The sequence below is a fragment of the Parasteatoda tepidariorum genome, chromosome 7 (genome assembly GCF_982258835.1).
Source record: "Parasteatoda tepidariorum strain Cologne lab strain chromosome 7, Ptep-v5.0, whole genome shotgun sequence".
Lineage (NCBI taxonomy): Eukaryota > Metazoa > Arthropoda > Arachnida > Araneae > Theridiidae > Parasteatoda > Parasteatoda tepidariorum.
The window spans coordinates 48,249,198-48,262,315 of NC_141761.1; the positions used below are offsets into that span (position 1 = coordinate 48,249,198).

The 13,118-nt window shown below is 29.4% G+C and overlaps 1 protein-coding gene across 2 annotated transcripts in view; it reads left to right on the forward strand.

Annotated features, from left to right (window-relative positions):
- Nucleotides 1–13,118, forward strand: part of LOC107445161 (uncharacterized) — an 85,378-nt gene that overhangs the window by 48,008 nt on the left and 24,252 nt on the right. The window contains exon 1 of one of the 2 annotated variants that reach the window (XM_016059503.4): nt 12,474–12,790. The exons of the other annotated variant lie outside the window; for it this stretch is intronic. The gene's annotated coding sequence lies outside the window, so the exon portion shown is untranslated. Of the gene's footprint in view, nt 1–12,473; nt 12,791–13,118 lie in introns of those variants that run through there. 2 annotated transcript variants of the gene reach the window in all.

Genomic DNA, 13,118 nt, shown 5'->3' on the forward strand with positions numbered 1-13,118 from the left:
TTATTGTTTTTTTCCTTAAAATTTGATGACAAAATTATTTTATTTATAATACATATTATTATTATTATAATTTTATGTAAACACATTTAATAAGTTTTATAATTTTACATTAGATAATTTTTTTAATAATAATGGCTAAATAGTCATTACTTACAGCAAATAAAGAAAACAAAAATCTCGAAATCCACATGTTATTTTTTACAACAACTTTAACAGTTAATAAATTCTCCAAATAAATACCGAACGTTAATGTTTTTTAATCTGTCTATTTTTCAACACATTTTCCTAATTTCAAGTTTGAGCCTAATAGTTTTTGAAGTTAAGCCTAATAGTGAAGCCTAATAGTGAAGCCTAACAGTTAAGCCTAATAGTTAAGTAATTTCAAGTTAAGCCTAATAGCAAAACAAAATGCGACGTTAAGTTAAACATCCAAAACTGCGGCGGCGCTTAAGATTTTATAATATGAAATAAATGTCATACTTAACTCCTCCCTTTTTTAGTTCTATCATGAGGGAGTTTTTGTTGTAATGTCTTTCGTGCATTTATAATGTACAATCGTAAATTAAGGGATGTCGCATCCCTACCGGAATAAAGGTATCATACTGCGTTAATTAACTTACGATTTTCGATTCAGTATCATTAAACATCTTGTTAAAAAATACCTATCGTCATTGGAATACCCAAAACGACATTTCAAGGATAAGTTATTTTGCTAATCCTACGGCAGGGATGGCGAACCAATGGCACGCGTGCCATTTATGGCACCCGACACAATATTTTGGGCACGCCATCACCGATCACATTTGTTATTACACTATGAATTGTTATTACTCAAATGCTATTACACTATGAAGCATCTGTAACAATTAAATTAGAATTCACAAAAAACACGCAAAATAATAAACAATTATTAATGAAAAAAATTAACAATTAATGCTAAAAAAGCAATTAATAACCATAAAAAACCAGCTAACAATAAATAAATAACAAAATAAATAAACAGTCCTGCTTAAACTAACATCTTACAACCTAATATAAGTTATTTGTCATCTAATCTGCAACAACAAAAGTCACACTGATGTTACTTTAAGTTGAATTACGCGTAGAACTGAGACATTGCAAAATATATTTTTTTCAATGTAATTAAAGAGTTTTGAGTTGATAGTATTTAGTATTATTATTTTCCCAATAATCACGAAGGCAAAATTATTTGACGGCACGTCTATGATCTCATTAAGCAATTTTTTGAAAAAAATGGCACGTTGGTGTATAAAGGTTCGCCACCCCTGTCCTACGGGGAAAATATTTACATCTCTTTATTCATTAGCCCTAAGGAAAATCTCTCATCAAAATAGTTTATTAACCCAGGTATAACAAACTTCAAGAATAATTTTGTTTCGCTTTTTCAAAAAAATTCGCTTAATTCTTTTCAACGATATGAATTTAGAAATTTCCAAGAAGGTAAAGATTTTGAAACATTTCAAACTTTTAAAAGGATAGAAAAACATTCGTTTAAAAAACAAGGTTTTAAAAGAATTTTGATAATTTTTGAAAATATTTTGTGGTTTGATGCAGTAACCCTGTCATTCTAGCGTCGTCTAACTTGCATGTAATATAGCTTTACTCTTTCAAACTTATTACAGCGAAGGAACCAAAACAATTAATTTGTATTTATAATCAATGCATATAAACCGATTGTACATCGTGTGAAGAAAAATAAAACACTCCGAATGACTTATGATCTAATAACTGGATTTTTCACGTACTAAAACTCAATCGCAATGGTCTGAGGGCCTGACCTTAAATTTGAATAACATCGATCAATTAGCTTTTTTTTAAGAAAAAAGAAAACTTTTATCTATACTACTTTTTTTAAATTTTATTTCTCAGAAACTATTCAACTGATTTTGTTCAAATTTCGTCACTTTGTCATATTAATTTTCAAATTTGTCGCATAAAATAGTTCTTAAAAACTATTGACAAAACATTATCAAAACATGACTATCTTTGGATAAACGAATTTTAGAGTGGTGTGCAAAAGTTTTTCGATTTGTTTAAAAGGTTGTCGAGATCTAGCGAAAAATCAAATTAACACTAAAGAGTCTAAACTTTCGACCATTTCCTTGTCTTCACTATTGGACCCATGTTTCCCAGATTGTGGCTATCCCTTCTGTTCTGAGAATCCAAATCCGTCAACAGAAAAAAAGAGTAGGTTTATTCAGAGAAAGTCCGTTTTTGTGTCTGATTTCGTAACTTAAAATATTTATTGTTTGTTCTAATTAAAATATTTAAGATTAGGTCTTTGAACCATTAATAGTAAGTTCTAGTAAGAGAAAATCCGATCACTAGATCAAAAGTTATTCAGGGTATTCGCTTTTTTGCGCACTGTTCATGTCTAAATTCTAATTAATTTCAAAATAGTTTTCTATGTAAAGCAAATTTATTTTTCAACAGTGTGTAACCACTTTTAGAAGTGTTTTAGATTTATGTAGATTGATTGACTTTATGTGTGTGTTGTGTTGCCATTAAGTTTTCGTAACTATGTATATATACACCGAAGAGTCATTACATTATAACCACCCTTCATCTGTAACAATGGGCTCGCCCAGGTTTTCATGGTTTCTCGCCCAGGAACAATGTTTTCATGGGGCTCATTAGGACCCATAATCCTCATAGAACAATCCCTGACGTCTGTAAGCTACTTGAGCATAATTGCAGACCAGGTTCACCCATTCATGGCAACAGTTTTTCCTGCGGGGGATGGTGTTTACCTATAGGATAATGCACCATGTCATAAGGGTCGAATCGTCGAGTAACATTCCAGTGGCTTTCAAGTCATGTATTGGCCCCTAAATTCGCCTGGCAATAGAGCATTTGTGGTCCTACTTGGAAAACCAAATTCGTGCTGCCACGCTACCCCCTCGCAATGTGAGGGAATTGTAGGACCAGTTGGTGAGCGCTTGGTACCAGATACCCCAGACTACCTATCAGTACCTTGTGGAATCAATGCCATGGCGGGTGCTAGCAGTTTTGAGAGCTAAAGGTGGTCCTACATGTTATTAGCAGGGTAGTCATAATGTAATGGCTCTTCGGTGTATATATATTTATTTTTTTAATAATATATTCAGCTATTATAGAACAAGGGGGGCGGAGTCGAGTCAGATGTAAACTGATAACAATTGTTTAGTTCACATTAAATTTTACTCCCGAAAAAATCTGTATTAAAAGCAATTTTATTAGTTGAAAACATTTCATGTGCTATGAAACGATTCCTAATTTTGTGTTTTTCGAAAAAATTATTATGTTTAGTATTTCTCATTTACAAGTAAATATAGCGTTTTAATAAGCTGTAAGTAAACGCTCGACCTATGTTAAGAAAAATAATTCGAGGGAGGTTTGAAGCAGTAGGCTCCCATTTATTTTAGCTATTTTTTTATTATTAAATAATTGATTTTTTGGCGGAACCCCCGAGACATAATTAATAAATTTCATTAGCAATTATGAACATATGCGAAAAACTATAAAATATTTTAAAAATAGTCAATGATTGAAATTTAATTCAATATATTTTAAAAATGTGAAAAATGAAATGTTTTACTGTTTCCTTTCATCAATACTATTCTTAAAGTTCGGTTTTTATGACAGACAGTTGAATTTACAGGTCTGAAGCGGCATCTAGTCTAGTTCTAATTTGATTTTAGTGAATGCATAAACTGAAAATAAAGTACCTAAAATGTAGTTTGCTTTGAAATAAAATCGAAAAAAGACGAAAATAAACGTTTAGAATGTTTACCAGAGAACATATTTCTTCATTATTGAATTTGGTTGCTTTTATACGATGGGAAATATTAATGCAATTTTTCATAAATGTGTATCCGTTTCATTATTTTAATATTGTTTTCCTTCTTAATAAGCAGTTTAATTAATTTTAAAAAAATGTAAATGTTAAATAAATAATGTATAATTAATTATAGGTTTCAAAAATCATATTTGGTTTTAAAAAAAATTCCTTAACTCTTGGAACCCTTGTGACCCTTTCACAGAACCTTAGGGTTCTGCAGAACACCTTTGGAAACCGATGGTTAAGGAGATTGGCTATTGTGAAACTATATCGAACTGCTGAAAGTAAAATCTGGAAAAAGCTTTATTTTACTTTTCTCTCTTCACAAGCATTTTAATTAATTTCATAAAAAACACGACAATTTTAAATAAATAATGTATAATTAATCAGATATAAAATTAAATATAGATTTTAAAAATCATATTTGTTTTTAAAAAAAATTCCTTAACTCTTGGAACCCTTGTGACCCTTTCACAGAACCTTAGGGTTCTGCAGAACACCTTTGGAAACCGATGGTTAAGGAGATTGGCCATTGTGAAACTATATCGAACAGCTGAAAGTAAAATCTGGAAAAAGCTTTATTTTACTTTTCTCTCTTCACAAGCATTTTAATTAATTTCATAAAAAACACGACAATTTTAAATAAATAATGTATAATTAATCAGATATAAAATTAAATATAGATTTTAAAAATCATATTTGTTTTTAAAAAAAATTCCTTAACTCTTGGAACCCTTGTGACCCTTTCACAGAACCTTAGGGTTCTGCAGAACACCTTTGGAAACCGATGGTTAAGGAGATTGGCCATTGTGAAACTATATCGAACAGCTGAAAGTAAAATCTGGAAAAAGCTTTATTTTACTTTTCTCTCTTCACAAGCATTTTAATTAATTTCATAAAAAACACGACAATTTTAAATAAATAATGTATAATTAATCAGATATAAAATTAAATATAGATTTTAAAAATCATATTTGTTTTTAAAAAAAATTCCTTAACTCTTGGAACCCTTGTGACCCTTTCACAGAACCTTAGGGTTCTGCAGAACACCTTTGGAAACCGATGGTTAAGGAGATTGGCCATTGTGAAACTATATCGAACAGCTGAAAGTAAAATCTGGAAAAAGCTTTATTTTACTTTTCTCTCTTCACAAGCATTTTAATTAATTTCATAAAAAACACGACAATTTTAAATAAATAATGTATAATTAATCAGATATAAAATTAAATATAGATTTTAAAAATCATATTTGTTTTTAAAAAAAATTCCTTAACTCTTGGAACCCTTGTGACCCTTTCACAGAACCTTAGGGTTCTGCAGAACACCTTTGGAAACCGATGGTTAAGGAGATTGGCCATTGTGAAACTATATCGAACAGCTGAAAGTAAAATCTGGAAAAAGTTTTATTTTACTTTTCTCTCTTCACAAGCATTTTAATTAATTTCATAAAAAACACGACAATTTTAAATAAATAATGTATAATTAATCAGATATAAAATTAAATATAGATTTTAAAAATCATATTTGTTTTTAAAAAAAATTCCTTAACTCTTGGAACCCTTGTGACCCTTTCACAGAACCTTAGGGTTCTGCAGAACACCTTTGGAAACCGATGGTTAAGGAGATTGGCTATTGTGAAACTATATCGAACTGCTGAAAGTAAAATCTGGAAAAAGCTTTATTTTACTTTTCTCTCTTCACAAGCATTTTAATTAATTTCATAAAAAACACGACAATTTTAAATAAATAATGTATAATTAATCAGATATAAAATTAAATATAGATTTTAAAAATCATATTTGTTTTTAAAAAAAATTCCTTAACTCTTGGAACCCTTGTGACCCTTTCACAGAACCTTAGGGTTCTGCAGAACACCTTTGGAAACCGATGGTTAAGGAGATTGGCCATTGTGAAACTATATCGAACAGCTGAAAGTAAAATCTGGAAAAAGCTTTATTTTACTTTTCTCTCTTCACAAGCATTTTAATTAATTTCATAAAAAACACGACAATTTTAAATAAATAATGTATAATTAATCAGATATAAAATTAAATATAGATTTTAAAAATCATATTTGTTTTTAAAAAAAATTCCTTAACTCTTGGAACCCTTGTGACCCTTTCACAGAACCTTAGGGTTCTGCAGAACACCTTTGGAAACCGATGGTTAAGGAGATTGGCCATTGTGAAACTATATCGAACAGCTGAAAGTAAAATCTGGAAAAAGCTTTATTTTACTTTTCTCTCTTCACAAGCATTTTAATTAATTTCATAAAAAACACGACAATTTTAAATAAATAATGTATAATTAATCAGATATAAAATTAATTATAGATTTTAAAAATCATATTTGTTTTCAAAAAAAATTCCTTAACTCTTGGAACCCTTGTGATCCTTTCACGAGGCCTTAGGGTTCTGCACCTTTTGGAAACTGATGGTTTAAGGGGGGCAATTGTGAAATTATTACGAACCGGAATAAGTAAAATCTTGAAAAAGAGGATAATTTATAATTGATTATATGCAAAGAATGTATTATCGTTTTAGCTACTACTTGAAATTTAAAAAGTTTTGTCAGGGAAATCTGAAACATAAATTATTTGAACGGATTTGTACTGACATCTAGATATTTTTTTTTTCTTTTTGTAAATATTTTGTGCAAATCACGATAGCGTTACGCACTTTTATTTCTCTTAGAAACTGATTAAAAATGAGGACATTCTACCTCTACTTTTTTTTCAAGGTTATGTAAACATCGAAAATTAGGATTGTCATATTTTCGTAATAAGTCCTTTAATTATCTACTTTATTTCCCAAATGATATTTTTAAAATATATGACGGTCTATAAATTTCTCAATAGGGTCTTATGACAGCCTAGATTTATCATTTTAAGGCGCTGTTACAAAATTAATTAAATATGCCAAAGAAAATCCCATTTTATAATCTATATTAGATTTAAGATTTTTTTTTTTAGAAAGAGTGCCCTAATCTGAAAGGAAAAAAAATCCAATATACTAAAAATATATATATATATATATTTTTTTTTTTTTTTCAAAAAGTCTTTTATTTAGGTTATTAGTAAGATTTTTCACAAGTAGCACTTTTTTCACGTAATTCTCAGGAGTGGAAATTTTAAAAAATAATGTAATAAATATAACAAAATGGCAAACTTAATAGTTTTAGAAGTTCATTCAGTTAAGGTTATGTTTAAAATAAGCGACGATATGCGATGGCTCGGTGGTTGAAGCAATTCACTCAGTCAATTTGAAGGACTTGGGGTTTAATCCCCAGAGTCGGCTTAAAGCCCAGCCTGCTTCAGATCGATGGGTAACAACTTGTCTGTGAAGTAAAGGCGATATGTACTCAATGCTGAACAGATTGCCGCAATAATGTCGTTGGTCTCGAAATTGTATAGATTTAATCTCCTTGACTCCTATAGCGACAAGATAGTAGGTACTAAATGTTTATCTTTTTTAGATTAGAATACGAAGATTGTAAATGCGAAAATCAAAATTTTCAATTTATGAAAAAATGGTACGTGATTGAATTTTTGATACATCCAGAATCTATAATCTTGCATCCAAAACTCTATCAGAGTCAACTATTTTTTTTTTTTTTAAATCTCTTTTTTGGTTGCAGATCTACGATATTAAACAGCCTGTAGTAAATTGATGCGGCTTTTGAAGTTTTATATTTGTTTTAACTGTTACAAACATTAGGATAAGGTTCTTTAAGATGGGAACGAAATTAGAAGTTTCAATTGCGTATCAGTTAAACTTGACTTATATTTTGATTTTATTGTTTTCATAATTGACAAAATTTGTTACCAAATGTATGCTGCAAAAGATATCGGATGGCTAAATCGTGTAAACTGAGTAGGATTTTTACGGATTTAGATTAAGTTTCTGAAGATCACGTTATTATCTTTTAAATTCTTTAATATTTCAAAAGTCTCCGCGTACCTCTGTCAAAACTCCACCGTACTATACTGTGGCACGCATGCCACAGTTGACATGCGTGCCACAGTATAGTACTGTGCTTATTGATTATTGATTATCAATGGTTTACGGGTTGATCATCCATGGTTTACATATACGGTAAAAATAGTAACAAGTACGAACAAAACAGTAAGGAACTTCGTAAACGGTGGTGGCTCAGGTGATAGAGTGTTCTCCTGAAAAGTGATCCGGGTTCGAATCCCTGCGATGACTGGCCAATACGAATTCCGCACATGGCTCGCACCGACGTAAAATATCCTCAGTGATAGACTAATCATGGGTTAGAGTTCCCTTGTCATCAGACTAACCGTGGGTGGATTTCGTGGTTTTTCTCTCCATGTAACGCAACTGCCGGATAATTCTATCGAAAAGTCCTCCACGAAGGCATTTTTATCCCAATACTTGATCCAGGAGTTCCCTTGTCTTCTGGATTGGGCTCAAAATTACAAGACTACGGAGTTGAATATTGGTAGTCGTAAACCCAAAATTGGGTGGGCGGTTCAATAATAAGGGACTAATAAAGGAACTCATAAAATAAAATAAGGAACTTGATGGATATTTTCCTCCTGAAATGTTATATTTAACAAATGCAGAAAAATCCTTACGTAAATTGACAACTTAAATCTGAATTTTTTTTTCATCACCCACCGTTTTCTGGAAACACTCCCATTTATATGTCCCCTTACGATAATTTTATAACCGTGAATTTAATTTGGAGGAAGAGAAACGGGTTATTTTAAATACTAAACTTATGAGTAACTGCTTTAAAAATTGAGCAGTTGTAGTAAAACGGGAGATTTTGAGGATTTTCCTCCTGAAATGGTAAAAGAATCATTAAAAATTATCGTTTTTCCCCCGAAGTTTTTGACTTTTCCACAGAATCCAGCTTGAAGACCCTTTTTCCTCCTTTAAACACTTTATTATAAAAACAAATTTAGCCACAATTTTGACTAAAAGTGGTTGAGGGGAGCGAGGTCAGGAAACCCTCCTTCTTTGAATCTTCGGGACTTTCGTGTGAGGGATTCGAGTATTCTCAGGGGGGGAATAACCCAATAATCATTTAAAAAGTCACATTTCTTCTGAAAGGCTAGTAAAGAGAAAAATTTATTGCGTAAACAGTTGTATCAAGTAAAAAAGAAAGGTAGGTTTTACCTCCTTAAATTGCTAAAAAAAAATTCGCTAAAGCAATTTTTTATTTATAGGTAATAATTTAAGCATCAACTTTTTCGTTTTTTTCCTTTAACATCCTAAAATGAGAAATATTTAGTTACAGTTTTTATTTAAGGGTTCCCCTATTTAGACAGATAAGTGATTCTATCAGCCCCTTGTTAATCTACTGAGAATTATATGATCACAATTTCCTTATTAAGTAACAAATTAATATTTTTGAATTATTTTTTATTCAGTTTATTTTTTGAAATATATTCTATATAGATTTTAACAAGTGCATCTTAAATTTTAAGGTTGTAAGCATTTTTAATAAGTTTAAAAAAAAAAATAATAATAAATTTTCAAAGATATAAAATTCCTAAATAAATAAAATCTTGGATTAAATCTTTCATTTCTATGTTTGAACTATATTTAAAAAAATTATTCAAGAAATTCGGAAAAACTGAATGTTGAATGACTGAAGTAAAACTTAACTATGAAAACAGTCATTAAACATTAATTTATTCTTTTTTTTCTCTTTTTTTTTTCAAAATTTGTTTTACTTAAATTTTAGTAGCATTTTTTAGTTTAACTAAAGTAAAATGAAGGATATTAAAGTATTTATTAAAATGTAGGTAATACTGAATGAAAAATATTTTAAGTATGAAGGTATATTTTTCAATCATCCAATAAATATAAACGCTATTTAATTAACCAATTGAACTTTAATTCATACTTAGTTTTTCGATATGCAAATGGAAACTTTATTTTTTTATCAACACTGTAAATAGATGACCCATATAACGGATATTATATTTTGTGTTAAAACTCCGCATCCTTGTAATTTTTTTTCAGTTCAACCAACAAAATAAAGCAATTCCTAAATTAAGCCTAAATTAAATGGTCAAATTAAAGGGTCAAACTTACATTCGCTAGTTCGCTTGAAACTTTCATAACAAATCTTATCCCGTATTTGCTCTACACATAGAAGAAAACAATGAAAACCTTCATAGAATACTCGATGGTTGAAGAACAAAACTGATCGACAATATAACGTATTCAACCAACAAGTAAGAAACGCGCTTTCTGAAAAAAATTATGACTAATTTCAGCATAAGCGTGAATCAGTTTGTATTTGAAATAAAGTTTATTCTTCCCAAATGAGCTTATTGATGATTTACGTGAAAAAAATAATTAGAAATATACATATGTGTAAAGAGAGGGAAAAAAAATTACAATAAAATATTTTTTTTAAATATTTAGAAAATATTAAAAAATATATCCATTAAAAAGCCGGTGAGCAAAACAAAAAAAAAATTAAAAGATATAATCCCTTCATCAGCTCACACGATTATATCCGCAAAAAGGAGTGCTTTCTAATATTGTATCAGTATAACCAAAGCAAAATATATCATGCAATATATATATTGCATGATACAAATATTTTTTCGTCTATGCAAATAACAACATTAAACATGTTTTTAGAGCGCAGTTAATGCTCAACTTTAAACTCATCAACGTACATCAACTTTTAACTATAATGTTAAATAAACATCTTTTCTGTATTTCTGTGTTTTTATATAAACAATTTTGAATGTCGGTGACTCAAAGGCTATTTTTTAATTTTTTATTTTATGTTAATTTAAAAATATAATGAAATGCAAGCAACTTAAGAATTTTATTTTTTCATGGATTATGCCCGATGTAATATCATTTACTAACTTTTTATTTAATTTCTTATATATTTAAAAAAAGATTTAACAGTTTAAAATAAATTATGGTTTTTTTAATAGCTGTTAGGGATTTAAATTATTTTGTTTGTAATGTGTCCTATTAGGGTTTTCATTTATATTAATTAATTAATGAATGTTAAAATTTTGTACAGTTGTTAAATCTATAATGTATTGCTCTAATTTCACCTTTTATTTAGAAATTGGTGAACTATTGCTTCAAAACCTGTTACTTTTATGGGTACTTTTAAGTTTACCATAAGTTTTAATGCAAATGTGTCCAGCATAAATGAGTGTTACCCGATTCTGAATACCCAGTTTTGAAATTCGTTTTGCTGGGTAGAAATCGGATAATGAAAATCAGGCTGAGTACCCAGTACTCAGCCTGATTCATAGACCGGATGAGAAATGAATGGAATTTGGTTATTTGACCCTGTGGTTATTCCATAAATATTAACTAACGCTAATACTATAGTTAAACATGAAATCTTGAAAAGTGCTTCACAAGTGTGTGTTTAATAAGGGAATAAAAAAGATTCCAACATGCTCTTCTTAAAAATAAAAAAAAATCAATTTTATAAATTATTTTCCTTGCTTTGACTATAAACAATAATAGCTACTTTTTTTCCATTAAAAAAAAGCGTATCAAAACAGTTTAGTGAATATATATATATATATATTTGTTTTCGCATTTATTGTATTTTATTCAATGTACGCATGTTTAAATTTGTTGTATTTGTTTTGTTGGGAAAATATTATTTGTCTGATAATCCAAATGCTAAATTTAAAAAAAAAAGAAATGCTGATTGAACTTTCAGGACCCGGGATTGTTGAAACAAACTTGTCGGGATTCATCAGTAAGTAGTTTACATTGGAAACTTAACTAGGTTTAATTTATTTTATTCATCATTCTTTGTGAACAATATTTTTAACGTTCTCTATTAACAATAATAAATTTTTGGAAAAATAAAGGATTACTATGAAATGTTATTAATAAATAGGACGGCATAGTCAACGTAAATTCATTTCGAAATATTTTATTTTAACGTACATTTTATTATAATAATGTGATAAAAATGAATTAGTGCTGGAAATAGCTAATAAATAAATAAATTTGATATTATTATTATAAATTCTTTTTTTATGTATTTTTTTTCTATTAACACTCAAAATATTTTTAAATTTTGTAGCTTACATAAAATTTTCAGTAGAAACAAATTTTTAGCAATTATTTGCTTATAAAGAATTAAAATTGCTTGTATATGTAAATAAGTAATTATTTTATAAATACATAAACTACAAATATTAATATGTATTTTATTTTTAAAAATTTTTCAATTAATATTTTCTTTTCTGGAAAACTATTCCTCGAACTTCACTTTTCTGTTCGAACTTTGCAAATGTCATATTGCGCTAAAGCATAATTTTAAAACTGGGAGCAAAAATAATTATGAACATTTCAATCAATAAAAAATTCTCCCTTCATAAAACTTTTGTTCCGGTGAGTTATTTTAACATTTTTTTCGTCATTGCGCCTTGCGCAACATTTATTTTTTAAACCAAGTTCAAGCTATAGGAATGCGGGTCACACATCCAGTAGGCTTTGTGCCTTTTTTCTTTCTTTTTTTGTTTATCGACATTATTTTGTTTGTTTTTGAAACTCATTATTTTTCGCTTCGGGTACCCCTCCCCTTCCTCTCTCAATTCTCCGCACGCCTACGGAATGCTATCAGAGATTTTCTTTCACCTTCCACCCCTACACTTCCAATGGAAGAGAGCCAATGAGGAGCGGTACGATGCCGGCGCCCGCTTTTCGTCTGTCGAACCCACCCTCGGATATTGAGATGGAACGGTCTTTCCCTTGTCACACACTGTGAAGTTATGGACTGTGTTTGGGTGATGTATTAGTTAAGAATATAATGCTCATAATGGGCCCGATGCATAGAATTTTAATTCTTGATTAGTTCTTTTAGATGAGAAAAGCAATAAAAACGGAAATGTATCGTTTGTCACCTAATTTATTCTGACAATCGGTGACTACACGCGGCATGGATAATGTATCACAAATGCTGGAGGTAAGTGTGTGTATTTAAGCGATCATTAGCCTATATTATTTACATTTTTTACAAAGGTCACATTGTTGATGCTGCGCTGGCGAGAATCAATGTTTGTCAACATTGCTTTCGAAAAGAATATTCTTAATACAAATTTTAAATATTATATGTATTAGAAATTTTACTGAAAATGGGCATTAATATGTCATTGATTACGTATACTAATATTTTGACAGGTGATCATCGCAACCTAAATTTACTCTCGTATCGATTGAGGAATTTAGTTTTTTTAAGTTACTGTGTTTGTAAACATTGTAGTAGTTAATTTTATGTTTTTAAAAAATCCATG